At 41.6% G+C, this 26,108-nt stretch overlaps 1 protein-coding gene across 9 annotated transcripts in view; it reads right to left on the reverse strand.

The window, feature by feature from the left end:
* LOC110836293 (uncharacterized) overlaps positions 1–26,108 on the reverse strand; it is a 377,965-nt gene that overhangs the window by 41,071 nt on the left and 310,786 nt on the right. The gene's annotated exons all lie outside the window — the stretch shown is intronic.

Raw genomic sequence — 26,108 nt, forward strand, 5'->3', positions numbered from 1 at the left:
GAAAGTAACACTGGTCTTTCTGGAGGAATGCCACATTATCCAGTTCACTGAAATCTGTGTCATGAGAGGCTGCAGATTGGCGGCACTGAAACCACACCACACCGTAAGCATCATGCAGTTCGTGCTGCTGAAACCCAGGGAAAATGGACAGATACCAATTAATTATTTCCCACATTATTTAGTTTTGAGACACTTTGAGTCTCAAATCACCATGAAGAAACAGGACTTGAAACACACTATACATTGTGAATAATATGGTTTTGATGGCTGATTTGTAATGGATAGGACCATGGCGTACGTAGGAATTTGTGGATCAGACATGATTAGACAAGTTTCGACAGGAATTGAAAAGTTTCTAAAGGTTTAAACAAGTTACAGATTGTTGGAATAATCTAGTCTTGATAGGATCACTACGGCATGGACAAAATAGGAGAGGGCAATGAGACCAGTCATGACGCTGATGATGGAGGCAGCAAGGACCTCTAAAACGTTGGCAGACTTCTACGGTGCTACAATCCAGAGGACAGCCATCTATGTTGATCGATGTTCGTCTTCTGGGTTATGATATCATGTTGTTTTGTCGTGTTTTAGGAAGCCCGCTATCGGCCGATATCCTGAGCTAGTTAAATCCAATCCACACCCCCAAACTCTTACCCTAGCTCCACTCTAATACAATCATTGCATCTTCGCGTGGGTATCCCGAGAGGCAATTTTAAAGTAACTGAAATTTTCGAATTAAAATTTCGCAAGAAAAGGACCGAATCCCCCCCCCCCCCCCCAAATATATATTTTGTTGTCATGTTACGAAACCGAATGGAATAGAATGCTACAGATACCACGTGTATAACGTTGTATGAAGTTCGTTACGGCAATGTTTACCAATATGGGAATGACTTTCCGTTGGTAGAACGGTGAGATTTGAAGGGCTGTTAACTGAGTTATTCGGCGGTAACTCCTTACACGCGCACTGAACGAGGAACTGTAAACGCTTCAATACACAAACTGAATGGTCAAATGCTGAGTCCTCTATCGACATTTTGTGACGTTATGTAAACTTTGTTAAAGCCAATGAGCACCAACATCATATCAATTGAAACCCGTCTACTCATTTCGGCGATAAAACATGAAGAGAGACCAACATCCCCATTGTGCGTTAATTTAATGGACTTTATTGCAAGTAAAACAAAAATCAAGGATAATGTACTGCAAACTTGTAACTGAGAGTAGTTTGTAAAGTTGCCACGTGCGGTGATGGCATTCCCATGTCGGCGCGAAGCATTCATCTGTTTATTCGGGATCACTGAACGTCGGGTACAGAGCCCAAAGCGCACGCCACAGGGCCAGCGGGTGATGCACGGCGTCCATCCCAGGCCCAGGGCCCGCAGACGACACCGTCGCGTGGAGCTGACCACGCGCACACACACACGGACGTAGTTTCAGTTGTCCGAAAAAAAAAACCACTACGTAAAACGACTGTGGGGTGGACGGCTGGGGTATAAATCCTGGCAGGAGAAGTTTTTATTTTTGTATTCGCTTTCACTGTGTCCAGAGTGGCTCTGTGACGTGTCCTATCCAGTAGTTATCGGACAGCTATTTCCCACGGGACACTGACTACTCATTAACATCCAGCACACTGATTAAGAACGGGAGAAGTTTACCCTCACTTCATCCTATATTCTTTCACAACGGTATTCTGTCCCACTGACAACATTAGGCTTAAATTCTATTTACCACACCGACACCTCCATCGCAAGAACAGCACATCAAAGAATAAAAACGAACATACTTCCGAAGACGACAATTTTCTTGAACTCTGTTGCAGCATAAAAATGGCTGTCTTCTGAGATGTTGCACCTTATAGGTGGCAGATACTAAACGACGTTTCAGGAGCTCTTACTATCTCCATCACCGTGATTACGGAATCAGTAATGTCTTATAAAACGTTCGTCGAGATTTATCAGACTAAACCACGCAACATCCCAACAGACCCCCACCTTCTGGATGACAATTTGCTAAAAAGGCAAACAGACGTACAAATTCCATTTACTATTTACTTTTTATTTTTATTGATTAATAACTTAAAACTATTTTCAATTTAGACATTATACAGAGTAATATAACATTATAAAAATGTATGCAGGTCACACAAAACACATCGAAGCATCGGGGGGTTTATATCGCCTGTCCTAGTCTATCTACAGACAGATGCAATCAGCTGCCATCTTTACCACAGTAGAATTATATGGTTCTGGTGTCTGACCAGACTGGTCGTTACGACTGTGTGGTCAGACTATGGTTTGATGCAACAACCGCACACGATACAAGGTGATGTCCAGACTACCTGCTACTACTACTACTACTACTACTACTACTACTACTACTAATAATAATAATAATAATAATAATAATAATAATAACAACAATAATAGGCATACTTTCCCCTGCGCTCTGCACCAGTAAAAGCGTACGAAATCCTGCAACATAAGCCTTGATGAACTGAGGAGCTATGGATGAGATCGAGGTAACTGGTTAGCTTAAAGTTTCGGATGCTTTACCCAGTCAGAAGAGGCCCTCTGTACCACTTTATAACAGACTGGGTAGCCGTCCAGAGCTGATACAAACGTGGTGGGGCGACACGAAAACTCCTACCCCACCTGAGGATCGAACCGCGACTAACGAGGGTATATCTCAGTTCCAACAGCACAAATAAGAACAGGAAGAAGAAATGAATAAAATTCGGGTTAGAAATAAGACACGCCACGCCTGTCCGGTGGTTCGATTCGTTCAGAGGACGTACGCAATGGTTTATTACCGCCGACATGGCCAGTTCAGGCTCTGGGGCGGTGATGCCACAGCTGGTCGCTTGAACCACAGCTTTGCATTATGCAAATGCGGGCAGTTCATATACAACCCGCACGTCAATTCCCTACAGGAGTGTGTGTTTACTTACCTAGCAAAACGATCACTGCAGAAACACCAATGCAGAACTTCCATTAGAACAGTCTTGCTACGATTTGACACTGACTGGGTCAGAAATGATGTAAGCCTACAGTTCCAAATTTTTGACGAAGACTGAGTGCAAAATCATGACGGTGCCCGAATTTTACCAGTCCTTTCCCTACATTATTCCTTTTTTTCCCCGTTTCTTCCTGCCGTCCTTTGTTTCTATGTATGTGGGTTTGTTGATTTATTTCCTCCTGTCTAATTAACAAAGAAACTAACCAACGAAATCTCTGAGGACAGAAATCGAAATCTCAACAAATCTAAGACGAAGTCTGCCACTGGAAAGACTCAGTCACGTGTTCACAGACGTCAGTGTAAAAAATAAATATAAAACAAGCTTCAGCGTATTATTTCCTAGACGCAGTTCTGCACACGAAATTTCTCAGGACCCACAATTCGTTATTTCTGCATCGAGAGCTTCTGCACGAAAAAGAGAAGGGATAATTTTCAACACTAGGAAGTCGAGGAAAACGACGAAAAGTAATCTCATGGGACGCTCGGAGTCAGTAATTACAGTCAATGTACATATTACTATGCTAATATGTCTATTATATAAAGTTTATTTGTGATGAGAGAGAAGTCCGATGTACCAAATGCTGTTGGGAGAATCAAACCACAGACCTGCATCCTCCATTGCCAAACTTAAGTATTCAGAAAGAATTCTATAAATAAATAACTTCGATTAACAGAGTGATAACTTTACATTTCTGGGAATTCCAAGGTTTCTGGCGATGGGTGAGACACAATTGTGTTAAATTGTTTAGTTTTTTTTATTTATTTTAACCATTGTCTATGTGTTCTTGAAACCACAGCGTTTCGGAAACTGGTTGTACTTCCTTCTTCAGATGATAGGGCGCTGCGTCAAGCTAACCTCAAAAATCTGGTCCAGCAAACCGCCTCTCTCACTCCCCCCTTCCCATACCGCAGGACATTTTCCAGTCTTTTGAAACCTGTTTCTAAAATCCTCCGAAATAACAACGAGACGTAGAGTAAAGACAGTTTCGTCAAAATAAAATTCTCTACAACGCTTCAATTACGACCTGTCAGACAGGAGATGATGCCGCAGGCAAAGCATATGACGATCGAAAGGCGGCTGCATCCAGGCAGATTGTTGGAATCGGATTAGTACGTATAAACAGATCACAGCAGAGAAAGAACGGAAAATACGCGGGGAAAGGAAGAGAAGAAAATAAATAAAGAAAGAAAAATAAAGTTGGGCAGAAAAAAGAAAAACAGTCATTTGTGTCTTTCCATGGAAATTTATAATTTCAACTGTTAAAACCCACAAGAAGTACAATCTAGAGTATCAAAAGACGGCAGAGACTTTTAATACGACTATTGTAATATTACAAAGAAGATGAGAACAGAAATGGCCCGCGTTTCTGATCTAAATATGTCGATTATAACAGACAGTAAAAGACATAGCCGAATTTATTTCGCTGTGTGTGTGTAGTCGCACTTCTATGAAACCACTCTGCTAACCTAACCTAACCTGCACGCCGCTTGTTAGAAACAGCGACCGTGCCTTATTTTGAAACAAAATGGCAGCACTCAGCGCAAAGTTCGCTTAATATAACTCGCATTTTCCGTTTCTGTTCCATCAAAAATTGCTACCAAACTACCTTAAATCTCTTGTAGACGAAAGAATGTATTACAATATTTGACGTTTCCAAGGTTCATTCCAGGGTTCAGAAGGGTTTGACTACAAATAAAGATGTCGTGACCTATTTTCCTCCAGAATGAGCAATGGTATAATACAGACAGATTCATTAACGCATTAACATTTACTGAGTTATTCTGCTTGAATAAGATATATTATACCCTGCTGTTACGAAGTAAAGGGAAAGTCCGAAACGTCGTTTTAATAACGACTAGACGATAGACAGAAAAGTCCAACAAACAGTTTAACTCTGACATATTTAATTGAAATTATCTACGTAGTTCAGGAATGCTACATTAAAACCTCTTTATTATGCGTTCCCAGCAAATACCTAAAACGACTTTCACTAATCCTGATGTTTTCTGTTAAATTTTAAAATCGCACTCCCAATGACGCCACAGTCTGCGTGAAGTGAGTCCAGCAACACGTCTTTCGGGCGAAACACACGGTTAAAAACTAGTCAAGACTGCCCTTGACACAACTTGTGTCCATATTGTGAATCCCCATCGATCTAAAAGGACTCACGGAAAAGTGTTTGAGGATCGCGCAGTCAGGTCACGTGGCAACACGCGGCGCCCTGGGATTTCTTCAAGGAGAGGCAATTACACTCGCGGGACTGCCCTACGGCAGCCTGAATGCTCCGTTCTCAGACACACGGTCGCCGGCAAGTGACGGACAGTGAGAACAGAAGGAGTAGAGAGGAATGAAAGATAGGAAAACAATAAATTACGTAAATGATAGAAGACAGAAGGAAAAGGAAAAACTAAGACATGACGCAAAAACGGGAAGACAACGACAGAAGGACATGGAATAGAGAAAGGAAGGAAAGACATAAAGAATTAATAAACCCGGAAGAAATATCAAATGAAAGAAAGAAAGCAGAGAAAGGTGAAGTAAGAAAACATAAAAATTAGAAATGATAAATAAAGCGAAAAAAATACGCAGAAAAAGAATGAAACGAAGAATCGTAGAAAGAAATTAAGTAGGCCTGTCTACTTAAGTGCGGATCGCGGCCTTCAATGGTACCAAACGTCTGCATCTTCAGGAATGCTAACAAGTACAGGCCTAAGACGGCCGTCTTCTGGGTTGTAGCGCCGTGTAGTCTGATAGAAGTTACCGACGTTTCAGAGGAATGCTACCTCCTCCATCATCAGGGTGACAGAAGATCGGGCTACGCGGCGCTACAATGCCGTGAAAACCTCAAATCGTACGAAGTACACGCGTATACTGCGCCAAGACCAAGATCACGATTCACGTTCTCATAGTATGAACCTCTTATCTAGAGAAGTTTGTTTATTTCGATAAATACTCCAAGTCCATACATAAAGTACGTGGAATCAATTATACACAGCTCAGAACGGGCAACAAAGCCCCCTCCCCCGGCCAAATCTAAGTCCCCCATGAAACTGGCTGGGTTCCAGCGTGCCAGCCAATGCCAACGGCTGTTGGCTCGGTATTCGACTCTCGGTTATTGTTTCACAGATTGAATCGAGGAGCGCAGGTCTGTGAATTTTGGTTCGAAGCCCGGTAATACATCACAGGTCAACAAAATCTGTTTCAGCGATCTTTTTACACCCGAACCAATTCAACAGATTGACCCAATGCAAACTTTTCATAGTAATATTATCAACACACAAGTGATCCTTCAAAGCCCATCTGCTTGAGCAATCAGTAACTCTTAACTTTGTACTTTCAAACCAAGTCTACACGCTTATCTGAATAATACATATTGTCTATTAATTTGATTAGGACCTGCTGCTTACTGTATATTTGCTTGGAAACCTGACTGATGCTCTCGCTCCCCGTAACTCGGCAGAAAGAGACAACAGGGGCGACCGAAGGCCCTGGGGGTAATGGAGGGTGAGGCACAACTACACCGAGCCGCATACTTGTTTGACTATGGGTCACTGTTTGCGGAGTCACTTGGGATTTAATTAAACCTGTCTGACAAAAAAAAGCGTTAACGTTGGCCTCAACTCTCCAGGTGGCAGCACAATGAGAAGGGGACGAAAGGATAGTATTGTTCTTCAGTTTCAGGGAAAATTCAGTTACATGAATCACACCTTTGTATCTAACATGAAAGGAAATTAGTTTATAAACGGCGAGAGTTGATGAAAAAGTCATTTGGAGCTGTGCGTACTATGTATTGCGCTAACCAGAATTCCCAACTACTCCCTGGCCATTAGTCCACACCGCATTACACTCACAGCACGAGAGGTTTGGGCCGCGGCGGTATTTCTGCCGCATTGATGAAACGCACTGTTTCAGTAGGAAGCGAGCGCACGTGCGGTAGCTTTACCGCTGCGGTTTTCCTGCCGCAAAATGCTTCATTTTCGATGCGGTGAGGTGGCCGCACAGCTGATGGCGGTGGCAATAGCACGCGAAGAACCCTACCTGTGTGCGCGAACGAGCGATGAAACAGCAGTACGACGACCATTGACTGAATAGGAGAAAAGGCCGGCATTGTACAGTTCGGCCATGACGGGGTACAGTGACAAAACCTAAAGAGAAACTGTGGACCTTCTTATGAAGCTCTACTGCCGAACTCGAGGCAACTTGAAAAAAAAAAAGTATCTGAATAAATTCTTTGGATACATACGCAGGTCCTCATATAACTTGTGAAATTTGGCTTTCAACAATCTTTGACTTAGAAGTCCAGGGAACCGAAAATATTTTCCTACGCTTTGCCATTGATCTTAGCATAAAGCACACACAGCGAGTCTCAACAAAATCCATACCTCGACTTATCAGCCTAGAGCACACGTCAACTGTCTCCACAAAATCCAGCTCCTAATCTAATATCGTAAATTGAGCTGATTTTACCCTCGTCTCTTTTTTTTTCGTTCCTATTATCCGAAATTTTCAATTATGCGACCAAACTTCGGTCCCGTTAGGTCGGATAATCGGGACCCCTACTCTATAACAGATGGGCAAGGTAATAAATGTCTCAAAATTTTTGACGGAAAATGCCAAGGGAAGACAGTCTGGGACACCTGTACGCAGACGGAACGATAATATTAAAGACACTTCATAAAAATGAAACGTGGCGGTTAAAAATTGGATTCAATCGACTAAGTTTCGAGTCCAGTGGCGAATTCTTGTAAACACGGTTACGAACTTCTGGTTTTATAAAAGGCGGAGATACCTATACAGGCTACGTGACTATCAGCTTCTTATTACAGATAATCTGACTTGCAGTTATCGGAATGGAGGGTGTGCGAGTTACACAGAATACTTGCCTGCCTAAGTCGTGTATTTCATACGTCTTTCTTATGTGTTCATATGATATGTGACCTAGACGCACAAACCGAATGGCCTGTTTCGTGGCCCGCTGAGCCAGCAAGCGTTAATTTGACTTTACAGACATAACAGAGAGGTTCACACAGAACTCGGTACAAAGAGAGAATGTGGACCAGAATAAACATAGATAAAACTCTCGGGTTGCCAGGAACATAAAGACGTTGTGTTGTTAGGAGGATAAAGAAATATTTCATCACGTGGAAGCTAGGTTGGGTAGGGTAAGGGGAGTGCAACAGGGCCATAAAAATTGTAACAAAACCAAAAGCCATGTTCCAGACGTCTGGTGGTGTGATCTGCTTAAGTGCCGGACCTAATGAACAGCAGTCGCTTTGTTAATTCACACGCATGCGCGGAACAGCGCCAGATTTTGACGACACATGTTATAGGATACACAACGATTCTTTGATTTTACTATCCTGTTGGTAACCACGGAGGGGAATTTGACAGTAAAGTGTTTTTGCGCAGTATTTGGACCCAAAACAAATTAAGAAACAGAATAATGGAGAAAATTTCACAACGAGGAGCTTCACAACTGATGTCCTTTAGTCTGTATCATTATGATGAATAAATATTTTTGGGGTTATGACATGGGTAGAACGTGTAACAACAACTAAACATAACCGTACCATAAAATCTAATTGCGGAACTTAAAGACAAGAGACATCTGAAGAGAAGCTGATTTTTTATGGACTAGGCATACTGATATTTATCCCCGGAGTTTCCACATACATGTAACTTCAGTTTAACTATAACGTGTACACTCTATGAAAAAATAAAACGGACTTGTATCTCTCGTGTATGGAAGAGTAGCCAGAGGTTATTATTTTCGGTTTTGTTCATCCCAAGCGCCTATACAGAGAATGACGTTAAAGTGGGTGTAACACGGGACAACGTGGGTAAACAAAATGCAGGGGCAATTTTGTTTTACAACCGACAACAGCGGTTTGATACATTTCAGACTGGCAGATACAGGCGCACTTATAATTCATGGCGACCTTAAAAATGACAACAAGGCGTCAGAAACTGTGACGTTTCATGTTCCTAAGACATCAGGTTTTTCGTTGGTAATTACATTTCTCGATAATGTGTACCACGTAGACTTCTATGGGAAAATAATAAATTCATACAGAATTTTTGTTGGAATATTACAAGGGGAATGACCACTCAGGAGACTACAGACAGGTGATATTAAAATAAATATAGCAGAAACTAGGTTAGTGGGCTTGTGACCCGTGACGGGAATGGATCTCTTCTGTGTAAAAGGTAACCAAACTTATTGAAGATCGCATTTAAAGCATAAAATTTAGGACATTCCTTAAATAAAATATGAAATCATCTTCGCGGTGACTAGAGCCAGATTCCCGTCAAAGGCAGAACCCGGCAGACCACACCACACTTTACAACCAGAGCCTCGTTTGCATTTCTTGCTATCAGAGACTTAAATTCCAGTCCAGACACAGTCTATTGTGTTAGAAATAGGCAGATAAGAGATGAAGATAAATGGACTGAAATAACCCTTGACGGAGACAGATGATGGGTTTCTGGGATGGCGATTTTGTTGAGCTGTAAAATTTTTGGCCAGCTTAACAACTACCAACTTCGTACATGAGAATTTGTTTCCACAACCTGTAATTTTCATAGTTCTTGTTATTGTTCAGTAAAAATAACGCGCTGAATTGTGGGTTGCGTTCTGCTCATGTTCAGCCGCCAGCTCCAAACACCATCACAGTGCTGTGTTATGAGAACCAGCGACTAGTTGACGGGACTGTACGAGCACAGATGTGCCGGGGGTGGCCGTATCCAACAGTCCGTCACTGGGATAGAGGGGGGGCTTTGCCCCGCAGCGAAATAGGATATGTGACACTTACAAAAAATTCAAAATGGTTTACGGATTTATAATTAACACAAATAATACAAGGCGGTATAATAATAGAATAAATAATTATAATTCAGTCATAAAAACACTTTTATTTAACGAAACATTCTTGTTATAATTTAGTAGGGACAGATTTATTAACCTGTTTATGTCACCCTCCGGAAAAAAGTTAATACCTACTGAAGGTTAAAAGACGGTGACCCATACAAGGAAAGACAAAAACAAGGAAGACACAGACACGAAGTACACATAAAAAGACGGAAAAATGTAAGGAAGGAGACATAAATAATTAAACAACAAAAGAAAAAATAACTGAACAAATACATAATAAATAAGGAATGGCGAAATAAGTACCAAAAAGAAAGAAAAGTGAAAGAAATAACAGAAAATAAATTTTCACAAAATTTAAGCAACAATTTTTGTTTCCGCGCTATTCCTATATAAACCCCTTCGAGTTCCAATTTTATTCCAATGAATAATAAACAAACATGTACTGGCGTAAACATATAAGCAACGTATAACAACATCAAAAAAGAGACATTATTTAATCACGAAGTAATATCAGAATAGCAAATTACAGCTAATGTTACAGGTGAAAGGGTATCAATATTAAAGTAGCTTCTAACGAGCAAAATGTGCGCCATCTTGCGGCAATATTTCACATCACATTTCTCGTCTGGAAGTGAAGAGATCGACTGTTCAGCAACGAGAATCTTCAACAAAGACGTAAGAGGGGAATGAAGAAAAATACATGACGAAAAACTGTTGAAGAGATGAAAGAAAAAAGACAGAACAAGCAACAGAGAAATTGAGAAAATTACAAAACGACTAGTTAATAGTGACAAAAGAATAATACAGAAGAAAGATTTGGTGTGCTGAAAACATTACATCATGGAGTTCTTTTGTAATAATAAATGAAAATTTACGAGTTTATGAGAGATAACGTGGTAAAGAAATTCAATTCAAAATGACACACTGAGGAGCTCCTTTAATCGCAATGAACAATCGATAAAATGACAATGGCCTTAATAACAATTGATTTATTTCCCACACATGGCAATGAAATGAAGGATTAAAGCACACAGGAAAGTAAGAAATGGACAAAAACTGTGGCTCCACAACTTCAAAGAAAGAAGCCGGCCTCGATTAAACTACTCGAAGAAGTTGCGAGGAATTAAAATTAATCTTACAGAAACAGAGTGGAGGTTTCAGACAGACATCTTGCCTCCATCATCACGGCGATGAAACGTCCGCTATTAACTGTCCAAACAAATCCAGAGTTAAACTGGTAGGTTAATTGGTTTCGTTAACATAAACTACTTTATCATCATCATCACAGAAACAGCTCGGCTCACCTTCTGGGAAATATTCAACCTCTTACTCCTTCTCAATATCAGGCAATCGACCAAAACAGCCCCAGTCCACTCTGTGTGTCCTTCAGAAAAGACAATTTTATAATTCCACAATTCTATTTTCATTAGAGCTCTTGATAAAACCTTCATCAAATTCCCAATGATCTAGTCACATAAATTATATTCATAGCAGCTGAGTAGACTATAAGCCCATAAACCCACCAATCTATCAATAAATCAATCGACCAATCGACCGACAGTGCTGTAAAACATGATCACATCCTTCCTCCTTTCACGTTGTACAAATAACAGCTAGTGACTAACATTAGCGAGGTTAACATTAAATTAAATCCACGACACAAAATAGTTTTTTGGCACACGTCACATGCCTGTCGCATTCCTAGATGGCGCCAGATACGCGCTTTAATATGGTTTATTTCTATTCGAGTGTCCAATTCGCTCTTATTTTTAATTTATATTTGTATCCAAGTCGGCTTCTGGCAGAAAGAAAAACGCAGCTGTCGTCTGCCGTGAGTCACGCAAATAAGACACGAATTTGGGGCGCCCATCCAAAGTTAATTGAACTATAAACACGGGCGTGCGGTTTGCCCCGTAGACGGTAAAACGGTAGAGGCAACGTCGTCCGTGTATTTAAATAAAGCCATGAAGATGTACGCAGAAGTGGAGGCAAACCTCCACGCATTCATAACACCGATCAGCTTCACATTTCAACCCATTTAACACTGGGAGAATAACAGTAAACTTTCAGGTAGTGAGAATTAATCACGGACCAAGCAATTTATCACATTTAGTGTTCAAACGCACATACTGTCCGCGAGAGAAATGTGTAAATGTTTCCTGTTAATGATATTATATGACTAGAATACATAGGTCCCGGCTTACCGCCGAAAAGTAATGCCTATGTTGAGAGCTTCTGACATGAATGGGGCCTGATGTTTCCCCTTTAGAAGATAATCCACAGCGCATGTGAAGAACATCGATCCAGATTCCCTTCATCGTAGTCACCCAGCAATCACTATTATTCTTTCCTCACGCCAAGAGTAGTTATTAACTGTTTCCACGATGGATGTTATTGGTTAGTAAGAATATACTTCCATAATAACGAGCAATTCATATTGCTGAAAACACACAAACATTTCAACTCTTGTATGATTTGAGGTTTTCACAGCGGTGAGTATGAAGATTTCTGTCTTCTGGGTTGTTGCGCCGTGTAGTCTGGTCGATGTTTACCAACGTTTCAGAGGTCATACTGCCTCCGTCATCAGGGCGATCGCCCTGATGACGGAGGCAGTATGACCTCTGAAACGTTGGTTAACATTGACCAGACTACACGGCGCAACAACCCAGAAGACAGAAATCTTCATACTCATCGCCCTGATGATGGAGGCAGTATGACCTCTGAAACGTTGGTTAACATCGACCAGACTACACGGCGCAACAACCCAGAAGACAGAAATCTTCATACTCATCGCCCTGATGATGGAGGCAGTATGACCTCTGAAACGTTGGTTAACATCGACCAGACTACACAATGCAACAACCCAAAAGACAGAAATCTTCATTCCACCTCTTGTGCAACAGATAATTGTTTATTTTAAACATCTTAAAACATAACCAAACTAACACTTAAACAATCTGATCATCATATCCACTGATTTAAATTGTTGCAGTCACTTTTGAGATCGATATACTGCTCACTCGACAGGTATTCTTCAGTATCGACTTATCGACTTGATTCTAAAGCAAAACATTTCATGTATAAATCACTAATTACTCGTACAATGCATTCTTCACGTAACGGGCAAGACTACCAGATCAGCTTGCGTCACACGACGTACCCGGTTCATAAAATAAATTAGCAGTTGACGTAGCAGACCACGTGCATTTTGTTTGGTATTTGTGACACTGAATGGATCATATATTCCCGCTGAAAATCTCGATTACCATGTACTGTAGGCATATATTCACTATTATAATGTTTCGATTCTAATTAGTACTGAAGTTTACATTTTTCGTTGCTTTTTAATGTGAAATATATTTTATGCAATCACATTTATTTCTTAGGGATGAATAAAAATAATTAGCAAATAATTATCTCCCTCGATTTAACTGACGTTTGATTCTGTTTCCGAGGAAAAAGCACTGATTAAATCAGGTAATTTTTGCTTTGTTTTATTTTTTAGATTGATTGATTGATTCATCAGTAGCCGGTGACAATAAGCTCACTGCCGTATTTAATTTTGTTCCTACAATCATTCATCAGCGTTAATCTAATGTCTTAACAGCAATTGTTTGCTCGCCATATTTTTCATTATTTATGTGACGGCCGCTTGTTGACGTTTCCAGCCCCCTTGTATACGTATAAAGCTGTCATTTTATAAAGATCAGGCCTCGCAACGAGAGCGAAGCAAGTACTGGATATAAGCATATCCATAGAAGCCACAGTACACGCAGTTTGCAAACGTTTCTTCCCGATGTTAATTTGCCTCAGTGACTTTGATGTTCATGAATGTACTGCACAATCAAAGCTATTGCTCCAAAGCTAACTGCACTACAGATACTCCACTACACCCAGCTGTTACTGATTTTTCTTATGTTTAGTTAAATTCAGACAGAGATTCAAATTCAAAGTAACAGGTCTTTACCAGGATTATATTTAAAATGTATTTTTCATCCTATTTTTAAGAGGACTAATTTTTGCAGTTTTTAATAAACTGATTAAATTCGATTTAAGCTCGACATAATTCATCGCAAATCATTTTTGCTCGCACAGTAATTTCGGGATGGGTGGACACGTAGGACTTTCCCATCACGTGACTTCTCTCGCACTCCGCGCAAACAACTATGTCCTCCTGCGTTGCAGATTCCCGTGTCTCGGTATTTATTACATTCTTCAAAGTTACGGCGCCACAGGGAGGCATAACGGCCTTCGCGATGTTCCCCGCGGAGCCATCGCCAGCCCCGCACCTCCGCTAAACTCTGCCTAACAAATTCCAAATCTCCGTTCTCTTTTCTATTAACGTATTGTCTTCAGGTTCCGGAACGCAATAAGAAAGGTTGGGGGCGTAGGGCGCAGGCGAACAGCTCCAGAATTAAACATCCACTTGAGGTCGGATTACATTCGTGACGTCACTACACTGCAATTGTTCGAACGGACGGAAGCGGGAGGGGAGGAATATCTCCATAACATCTGCAAAAACTCCGCGAAGCACTCGAGAAGCGTGTAGTAGCTCAGCTTGTCAAGAACCCCCCCCCTCGACTTTTATGGTACCAAATGGTTAATAACCATTCATACCAGCCCGCCATCGGTTCCAATCTTAAGTCAGATGAATCTAGTCTACGCTATCCCACACTGTCTTTAAGATCCCTTTTAATATTATCCTACCGTTAGGCTAGCAGGCTTCGACGGATTGGGAAAACAGCTCGGATGCGGAGACAAATAAAGGACAGGCTACAGAATTTTGGCACGAAACGTGTTATAAACCGAAAACATGGAACAACTGAGTAGAATATGGGGGGATAACCAAGATTGAGAATGATTGTCTTTTGATATGTTGCGTTGTGTAGTCTGATCGAGGTTTACCGACGTTTCAGAGGTGCTTGCTGCGTCCATCAACAAAGCGATAAAGGCAGTAAGTACCTCGGAAACGCCGAAAAATTGTATCACAATACACGGCACAACATCCTAGAAGACAGCCATATTCATACTCATCGCCCGATAACCTGAAATGTCATCAGTTAAAGAGACTGCCCTCATGAAACCGCATTCCGAATTTCACGTGAATTTTAAAGCGTGAAGCGAATGAACTGTCTCTTGTCATAACGAGAATTGCCTTTGTCAATCAACAAAACTTAACTCTGGGATGAGGCCTATGATTCCAGTCAGCTAGAAACTCAAATTCCTATAAAAATAGCGTTCCATATTCAAAGTCTACACTTGTGACCTGCTTACAATACCACACCGAATTTCTTGGACCTCCATGACTAAGGGATACTATTACGGAGAGACTTTGTTTATGCCAAAGCAACTGGGCTTCGTGATGACTTGGCCGCAGACAACACCTCCGGCCTCTGTTGGCCGCGCGCCTTGACTGCCGTTTGTTAAACGTGTTTTTACACAATTTGCAAGGTGTTATTCGGTTTTGATCCTTTACAGGATTGTCGTAAGTTTTCAGCCGCATCAGTTGATGGCACAGAACCCGACACTCTGTTCACAAAGTACATTTTTACAGTTGCCAATGTAAACAGCAATTATTTTCTGACATTTAACAGACCGGCGGTGGCGACGAAGACGCGATGTGTTATGAACGAAGGCAAAACCATAATCCTTCCAATGTTTACAAAGCAAATCTACTCAAGTCTTACATACTGTAGCTGCATAGATTTATATGTGATTAAGCAAATATAACGACGGAAGTTTGCAAATAATTTAGATAAACATTTGGTCTTAAGAGAACGTAACAACATTACTGAAAAATGTACATAATCAAGAGCTCCACAAACAGTAATCTTCATGTCATATCGTCAGGGTGATCAAATCAGTGAAGACGAATTGGCGTTTAGGAGAAGCGAGAAATGCATGAAATGAGGGGATAATGTCAGAGATGGTCTTACGACAACGAGGTTTGACGATACGGATTGGATTCAAGTGGATTACGGTAGTTCTCGGAATGTGTTTGGCGACGTTCTTACATTATTATTTTCCTTATTCTGGACTTTACCGATCGTCAGTTTTTATGAAGTCTTAAAGAGCTTAAAACCTTAGAAGTAACTACGTTTCGAAGAATGGATCTTCCTTCGTCTTCAGATTGGGGGGTGGGGGGACAATAACCTATTCTATTGGATCCGGTAGATCGAGCTACTGCACAGGTCGACGAAAATTTGACAAAAAGTGGAATGGGCCATACCTCGTAATTGCCTAAAAACTAAGGAATATTTATCCTTCGTAACGTAGTGACTTTTTAAGGTTTCACAATTTTTAAACACTTAACAACACACAACAGACGGTAGATAAAGTCCGGAACGAGAAATGTGGATCGCGTTAATGTCCAGGTCTCCGATTGTCATATTTAAAAAAAAATATTGAGAGTTGATTAGCAGACTTCTAATCGATATAACTTTTTTCTATGGAGACCTGGCCTTCGGGGCAGAAGGCCTGAGTCTGAGAGTAGGACGGGTTGCAAAGTGGAAATTATTTTGTGACATACCAAGTCCTGTGTCTGCCAACCAGTTTCCGACTGACAACATGAGAATCCAACTCCCTAAACCGGAAGTGAAAGTTCTGGAACAAGACACTTGATAGATTTATCCCATGTTAAGAACAACGTACTTCGGTTTGCTATAGTCGTGTAAAGTTCGGCAGGTTGGTAGTATTTTTTGGGTGACGTAACCATGCAAATACAAAAACCCATGCATCAGTTAGTTTCCCTACCTGTCAGGTGTTAACGTTTGTAAACATCCTTAACACTCGAACTGCTTACCTGAAAAAAAAGAAAAACACAATCAGACACCAGCACTTGGACTTTTGGAAATAGTGCGCAATGCAAGACTTAATCTGAATCGAAAGCATTCTTGCTGCTGTTTCTCAGGAAACAAATTCTTCTGGAGCTTTCTGTAATACATACAAGAAAAATAGTTGCCACTGAATTCGATGGCCTGAGGCAGTACTTTTCTGACCACACGCAAAGCGGAGGAGGATATTGTGGCATTGTCGGTCCACGGCGACGCCAACTGACAGAACAAACCGAACAACAACACGTCGGATTAGTCACATGAAATCAAACCAGCTTATGGAACCATTTTAGAGGACGCTTCTTGTTCAGAGATTAAACACAGTCCCTACAAGACGTGAGATTAGTCACGATCTCCTTATGCTCCTTGGGATCTGCAATTTGGGACCATACTCTTCCTGAAAGATCAGCAGTAAAATATGCGATCAGATTTTCAACAAATCTGCTTAGTAAATTCGAATCCTGCCTTAAATATTTGAGGCGACACTTCAATTGGTTCTTTGCATAAATGTGAAACTAATCGTTGGATTTCGATGGCATTCGATGCACTAATAAAAGTGGTTGAGTGAGTTTCAACAAATTATCTCATCTCATCCGAAAAGTTGTTCTCCGGGCCGAAATTCTAAATAGTGACCTCCGGAATATGAAGCAAGAGTCCGAACTACTCGACCACGATGCTAGGAGCTCAAGAGAAGACATGAATAATTTACCACAGAGCTGCTAGATGTGATCTGGGTTCTTCTGAGATTGGCTACAACACACTGTAATGTCACTTGTTTCCACTTTCCAAGGGCCAATTATTTATAGCTTTGTGAGGGGATTCTCGTCTTGTTTTATCGCCCTGGTTAGCCTGCTGCAACGTGCGACAGGCCTGCCGCTTGATTTATCTCGGCCCTGCCTCAAAACAAGCCCACAGTTGTGATGCATCACGCAGGACACAGACCTCAGAGTCTGCTTCAGTCGTTTGCAACTTGGTGCTGTTGGATACCGTCGGTGGGAAGCAAATTTTAGCACGACCGAAGAGCCACAATCGGCGTAGCGAGCAAATGTTTAATTTGTCACGTAGCATTTTGGCTGAAGCCTTGAAGATGGAGTCAGTATGTTTCTCCGAAACGTTGACACATAACCAAAACGCTAACGGCGTAGCAACCCAGAAGAAAGACATCCATATTTCCTCTAATGCTACAAGTTTTTACATAGTTTTACTCAGAAACTAGGTAGCCCATTTGAGTTGAACGTTCGAAACGTGGGTTGCCACGGTAAAGATCGTCCTACGTGTTACTTTGTACCTTACAACGTTCTGACACAATCAGTACCATCTGCGAGGTCTAATACAAATGCCTGCGTGATTCTCCTTCTATAACAAGAACTGGTTACAAATTACCATTCTATGGTTACTAGAATTGCACCCACGATGTTCCAAAGCCTTAGATATGGAAATCGTCGTGAGGGGGATAAACCCTGTACAGAAAATATGGCCAGTCGAGTTTCTTGCGTCGTAAAAGAACTCATTTTGAGTGTGGAAAACACAAAACAAAAGCCTATTGTCCTCCGAGATGGGATATGTGCGAGGGACAGGCAATTCCTCTCACGTAATAATAATAATAATAAAAACAAGACGTAGTACATAAATCGGACAAAAAGAGGGCATGACCACTCATGCGCCGAAGCCGTGCAGAACTGAAGAATGCAAAGGGATATACATCCAGTACTCTATACGTCTTCTTAGCGGTTTGCTTATGCACGAGAGAGGGGGATTAGTGTTCTACCTTACTGCCTCCTTCTTCACGATCTAACGAAAAAAGTGTACAATCACTAACTGAAGCATGAACTGAGGCCCTCTTCCACATCGGTGCCATCGGCTTACTTATGGAGTTGTCCATGTAGCAAATTGTTTTTAAACACCCTCGCAATATGGGAGTTGAGGTAGAGATGACGCCTCCTGGAAGCTTGTCAACGATACTACAATACACGAGACAGAAGAATCGATTGATCGAGATGTCAAACTCCACACAAATGCATATCACTTTGGCAGGTCCAATGTATCAGACTGTAGAAGGTGGGGAACACGACAAAACAGCGAGCCGGCGGGGAAATCCAGGGTTGAATCGTGGAATCAAAGTTCCGAGTCTTTACAGTAAACGTAAAAGAAGGTAGGAGACGGATTCTCAAGGCGTAAGAATAAACTGGGAGGAAAAATTCCAAGCCACAAGAACTGAGAAATTAAGAGTTCTTAGCGTCACAGAGTGCAAATTAATGTACTGAAAAATTACAGACTTCTAGTCGGGATGCACTCGGTCAGAATCTCGATCAAACTACCGACTATGCGGTAATTTCACGGGTTTTCTGGAGTAGTGTATTAAATTAGGCAACAGCAGCCATCATGCACGATCATCGTCACATTTAGCTTAAATGAAATTTTAGGTTCTCACGGCGGTGCAAATGTCCGTGACGGAGTTCTGGGTTGTGAAGCCTTGTACAAATTCCATTGTTTTGGAGAAACACACCACCTCAACAAACCCTGAAATCAGTCCAAAACGTCGGTATCTACCAACAGTCATTGCTTAATGCTGGACACGTAGGATTCGAGCCTTCACTTCGACTGTTCTACACGGGCCATCCAACTCACTCGCCTGCTTCAGGCGACAGGACACAACCAACTTTTGGCGTCCGTTGTGGCATTTCAAAGGGAAACCAACAATTAATCTTAATCGGAAAAGTCTGTCCAAGCTTCTTTCGCAGTTGCTACTTTACAGGAGTACGTGTCACGTGACTAGACGGATAAGTGACGTCAAGCTGGCTGATGTGCTGAAGGGCAGTGCCACTGAAGGTGATGTGGAAACAGAAGTAACGAACAGAGAAACATCAATAGAAAGACGAAGACAAGAATTAGATCGAACGAAGACTGAATGAACTCAAAAAGTCAAAATAAAGAGACAAACAAAGCAAGATGGATGAAAGTAAGCTCGAAGGGAGAAGGAACAAAAGAAAAGATATGTAAAAGGATACAAGGAAAAGTAAGACACGTATAAAAGTGAGCGACAGAACGTAAACAGGAAAGAACGGATAAACGAGAGAGAAGATACTTGAGAAAGGGTAAGATACCACTCCTAAAAGTGTATTTGTCTCTGTTAGTCACGCATAAAAATAGGCGAGCACCAACAGATGCGAAAGTCTTGCGGTAAAGAAATCCGAAGGGTTTAAACTTACCAGTCACATCTTTCAGGGCTTTACTTCCGGAGGCAGACTTTTAAGTTCCTGAACCAACTTGATTCAGGAAGTGCGTCTCAGCTCGCTCGCTACTCAAACTTGACCGAAACTTGCTACATCACAGATCTTTTATGTTTCTATCTCAGAAAAGTCTCAACTTGTCTTCGAAGGTCCTGTAATACCCATCAGGTCCCACAGTAATCCTTCCTCGAGACTCAAGAACCAACATGTCGCCGGAAATTGGGGCACGTTCCGTAATTAAGAAACTTGGTTACCCATAGCAACCAGAATTACCTGTGCCACATCACGCTGTTATTATTATTATTATTATTATTATTATTATGATTGACATTGTTTTCATTATTAAATTCCTAACAAATTAAATTCTGGAGATGCTCGTCTCTATTCAGTTCAGAAAGTTGTATCTTTGCGCGTTGCCTCTGATCTAAAGACAAACACACAGATACACTTTTAGAACTGGTCTTGTACGGGACGGCCAGGAATACTCTTCATTAAGGGAATAAAACACGCTGGAGACTTATGTCATGTTATTCTTCCCCCCAAATCAAGACGCTGATTCCCCTTATTAGCACAAAGTGCAAGATAATGCAGGTCCAGCGGTCTTACAAATAAATGATCGTCACATTTATTCAATCACTTGGTCTGACTTGATGTACTTTCAGAACACGAACTCTGGCATAATCCAAATCGGATTCATTCCACCACAACTACCTTCCAGACAAGACGACCTCTTGAATGGAGGATCAGGCTTCGACAGTCAAATACAACCGAGGAACCGAGACAAATACCACGCCCGAACACTCATAACCACGAGACAATGACACCAGAAGTTCACCACTGGTTTGCTTAACGGCGCATTTTTAACTGAATGGGTAATGTAACGTGTACTGAAAGGACGGTATGTAAACTGGGAAGAGCGTGAAACAAAGTGGTCGTGGACTATTTTGGGGATCATTCAACGAGTGATCTGAAAAGAAATGAGAAATCTCAGCCAGACTCCGAAAGAAGACTGAAACCAGTTATCTGCCACAGAAGAATGCTGACCACTTCACCACGACGTTCATGGCCGCCAACACCACAAGAGCCATCTGGTTGCCACAGCTCCTCTTCTTCCGCCGATGGTGAACAGTGTTTTGGGCCTGCCTGTACTGTGGGACTGTCTCCGTCCCGCGGGTGGGTCACATGAGATATTGGACCGGAACAGATGGGGGCGCTCTGGCTGGCGACGGCTTCATAATCAGATCCAGTGATGCGGACCAGTGGCGTCAGCTGTCTCGTGACGTCAGACTTTGTAGTATATTACGATACCCCGCTGCAAGACGAAGAACAACAACAGCGCGTATTTTTAATTTTCGAAGATGCCAGGGTTTGGAGCGGCACAACTCCTGCGTCGAGTTTCAAGAAAATCCGACAATCGCTGAGATGCTGGCTACGCCAAAAATCTACAGGCCTACATTCTTCCACAGTACCTCAGTCAGTATTGCAGCTAACGTGGCTGACATTCGAAACTAAATGATCTGGATATGAAGTTGGTAGAGATGTACAACCAACTCGCGGAACAATTTTGTAACAGAAACTCGGTTTTCGTCTCGCCCGCCTCAGTTTGATACCATCTGGGAACCCTGACACGTGCTGCCAATCCGACAACTACCTCCGCGTTATTACTTCATGCGTTGGCGCGTCACGGGAAATTAACCGAACAATAAAGATAGGGGTTGGTCATCGGCACCACATACATCACGCTCTATGATTATCAGAGTGGCCACACTCACCAAGCTAATTTCCCTCTCCACCGCAATGGTCCAGCGTAACAGAAAATGAAACTTTGCACTGCCGGGGACCCAACAGTCTATTCGACAATTTACAAGCATTTCCTTGTTCGTAATATTGGACGTGATGGCGACAGGAACCTTCTGCAATGGCGATGCTTTATGATTCTTGGGCGCTCTTTCCAAAAAGTACAAAAAATTAATATTAACGTAGAAACCACGACTTTTCATTTTCGAAAATACTGGAAGTAGACACCAGTCTCTTCTACTGGGTTCGTAGCCGGAAGTCGTAAAACGTTTAATGTTGTACAAAGTCATAATTTAGGTCCTCAGCTCAAATTTGAAACATTTTTTGACACGATATTTTTTGTATGAGCAAACTCAAACATGGATTTGATGTTTTCATGGCGGTGAGTCTGAAGATGGCTGTCTTCTGGGTCGTTGCGCCGTGTAGTATGGTAGAAGTTTACCGACGTTTCAGAGATCCTTGGTGCGACTACATTTTTTTTCATTCCAAACTGTCGTACACAAATTTCTAGTAATAACTGCTACAAGAGTAGAACAGAAGAGAGACATCAAAGTCAATCAGGTATTAAGCAGAATCAATATTTAATTAAGATACTGAACAAACTTGGAACACAGCGAAATTAAACCGTGGTATTCAGTTAATTTAAAACCAGTTATTTTAAAAAGATCACTTCATTCCGTACTTGAAACCAGCTAATATTTAACCCTTTCTAGCCTAGTGACAGCTGCATGTACCACCTGCTTTAACAATCAATAACTGTTCATTTTGAATTTATGAGGTTCATATGATTCTTAGTGTAAGCGGGGATTATTTTATTAAACAACATTAACTACATTAACAGTAATGTGTTTTCTTTAAGGTACGGACTGAATTGTTCATTATTTATATGGCTTTCCGCTTCAAATGGTTAACGTATCGCAGATCGTAATTAAAAATAACAGTCATCGCCGGTTAGTTTGATTCCAGTTTCTCGATAGCAAAAGTGAACGCGGAACGTCGTGATGTAGAACTCTCCAGGAGAATCTGGGCGCGTATCAACGTCGGCCCGCAGACCGGTTAAGCTGACATTTATAGTTTTCCTTAGTCTCTGAGATCAGTCGCTGGAAAAATGCCTTAAATGTGCGACGAAAGTACCAAATTATCCTGCAACTGAATGTCACTCTGATAACTCAACAGAAACAATGTCATTTTTACAGATAACGTTAATCAACGTGTCCACAGACAGCCGAGTTGATACAAACTCACAGAGAGACTTACTGAAGACCTCTTTTGTAAACTTTTCTGCTCCTTTCCTTTTTCATTTCTTCATTGCCCTTTTATTTCCGTCTTTCTATCCTACAAGCGTTTATTTAGTCAAGCGGCGGCTGTAGATAATGGGTACATGACCAGAGGGTGCAGCAGGGACAGGCGGAAGTGGACTCAGGTGCTATCGGACCGGAGCTGCAATCACAATGCGATGTGAATAAATCATGAGCCGTCAAGCCATTAAAGGCTATTATTTATTGACATCGTCCGAGCGCTTCACTGTATGTAAGAACGCCTTAGTTACTGTGATTAATATGTATGGACTTCTGCAAATAAAACGAGTAGTTTGTTAACTGGACATGCAGAACTTGTCTCTCCGCTTGAAAATAACTTTGACTACCAAAGCAGGTTACGTTAAAATGAGCCATGACTGCCTGTTTCACTTCATTCTGAATTATCGCACAACGAATGCGAATCAATAAGTACAAATAGCGTAACATTTGAACCCACTGCGTAGTCACACACCATACTATTTAATATTCGCTTTCAATTATCTCCATTTTACGCCTGCATCTCCTCAGTGCGTCTCCTGTGCAGATAAACTGCACTTCTACTGTCCACAGATCACGAGAAAAACCCTTCTGGGGTAAGTCGTTTCTGGTGCGGTGCGGGGGGAATGTTACTTATCAGCTGGACTAGAGGGCTGCTATTGGTGGGAAGTGCGATACGTCAGAGTTTTACGCTACTACACAGACTGAAAACATCAAGCAGTTAAGAGTAGGGTGTGATGAGTGCACCTCTAATGTGTTCTGTGGGTGTTGCGATAATATTCTAGATTAAATCACTGTGTCTCTGTGAGGTAATCTTAAGGTGGCGACTGACTTGTAACATTTGCCTGTAATGTAACGTGTTACAAATCGAGCATTACACAAGTGAAGACAGCGAACGGAGCCGCTCGATGCGAGCTGCTCACGCTCGCGGGCGCTCCATCGTGTTGTCAGTTTTTTCGCGAATCCCTTTGAGTGTTACATTACAAGTCAGTCAGTCAGTCGAGCGGCGTCGTAACGAGCATTCACGAGTTCTTTAGATAAGAGTAGCGTATTAAATGAAACAAAGATAACACAACCTCCACGTCCGACATATTGAATGAAATGAATGGAGCACACATGAGCACAGTCGAGCCGAGCGTTCAAAACGAACATTCGATACGCCTCACCAGTTGTGGTGTAATGTAACATGCTCGCCGCGAATGTTACATTACGAGTAAATGTTACAAGTCAGTCGCCACCTTTAAAGCTGTACCCATTTGAACACATGAAAACCTGTCATCTGGTGTTCGTTCAGTGGTTGTGAAACGAATGCTTTTAGGATGGATCGTGTCTCACCGCGAAATCTTGCGCATGCGCGTATATCGAATTCCTAGCAGGGATTTTCTCCTGACCTGTGGACTGTACAAGTCACAAGAGATTTTAGTCATAGGAGACAAATCTGGAATCGGAGAGAAGCTACAAACATACAAAGTCTCGACGTTTTGATAGTCTCGGTTCATATTTGGGGTGTTGCCGGTTCGAATCTCTACCTTTCATGAATATTTCGTGGGTTTCGTATAAGAAACGCACACAAATTCGGTTCCGATGTCCGAAAATTGTGAATAAATGTTCGCTACAGTTTGGGGAAAGAATCGCGGTTTGTTCTCAGAATCAAAATGAAAACAGAATTCCAAGTTAATGGCGATCAGAACGACGTTAGGTACACTTAATTACATCAATATGACGTACTGAAACATGTCACAACTTCCGGAACACCCTGTTGCATGTAACAGACTATATCAGACAAAACTTTTTGTGACCTCCAGTTTCAGTCTTTGCAACGTCGCCCGCCTTCAAATCCTCTCTCATTTTTTCTGTTATTATTTTATTTTACAAATCCCAGTCGTTGGAGAAATTTAATAACCTCACTCATCACATGTAGCAAAGCTCTGGCAGATGGTAGCCGATCTCATAATGGCTGCCGTATCGTCACAAGATAAGCGGCCGCCCTCACAATTTTATTCCCTTCACTAGAATGAGAATAAAGGAGCTTCGTTATCAAAAAATTGTACGTAACGTACCTCCGGAAATGCCGAGAGGTGAGTAGGCTATTCTCTGGCGTCGCTTTATATAAAGCACTCGGTTACATGGGTTTAATCAATACCTGGAACATTCCGGTGGGTCTATCCACTCGAATGGAACTGACGTTACAAAACGAAACAGGTTCAGCCGTTTACAGCTGTCAACTGCATGACGTACCAGCGACCTCTTAATTCAACATTATCGTAATTCCCTCCCTAAAACTTTCACGGATAAATAGCTGATTTTAAAATCTCCCATACGCAACTCATCCGCTTACATTAGAAAGATGAAATAATCCACAAGATTGTCTTCTGCACACTGTCACACTGACCCACGGTTATGTACACTCTTGATAGAGCGTTGAGATTCAGTAGTTTCCAGTACGACACTAGTCATAACGCTGGTCAGATGCTGATCATTCTGAAACTTTTGACAAAATAGGGCACAACAAAACTATGCATGACTTTCTGTCCCATGAAATAACCTTCTGTTCTTATTTCTTTCTTAATTAAAACTAGAGTACTTCACATCGCAAGGAGTACTCGTAAACGGGTGATATAATGCGTAGTCGGTCAGTGGACAGCTCGACCAAGAACCTCCCTAAAGCTGCTATTCAACAAAATCTCACTACGTTGGACAGAACTTGTTAACGTTACAGAATTGGAAAAAAAAACACAATTTTCAAGTCACGTATTTCCGTTTGTATTACGAGGCTCTTTTGACGAAACTTGGTGGTATTTTTAAAAGAGTAACTGGCTCTATAGTAGAATATTATCGAAAGCCATGGTAACACGAGGACATTAACAGAGAGAACAGCAACTTTCTCTGCAGATGTGATGCCGATGATAGAAAATAAATTATATGCTGTTCACTTTTTCCTTAAAGAAACCCAGCTGAACGCTTATAGTTATTTGAAGGCTGTTACAAAACATTATATAGGCCAATGGTATATTCACAAACTACAAACGTTAATCACTTTACTACACTCTTTTATATTACAGA

The sequence above is a fragment of the Zootermopsis nevadensis genome, unplaced genomic scaffold, assembly GCF_977971745.1.
Source record: "Zootermopsis nevadensis isolate Lab colony 2312 unplaced genomic scaffold, Znev_1.0 Znev_ptg000002l, whole genome shotgun sequence".
Classification (NCBI taxonomy): domain Eukaryota; kingdom Metazoa; phylum Arthropoda; class Insecta; order Blattodea; family Termopsidae; genus Zootermopsis; species Zootermopsis nevadensis.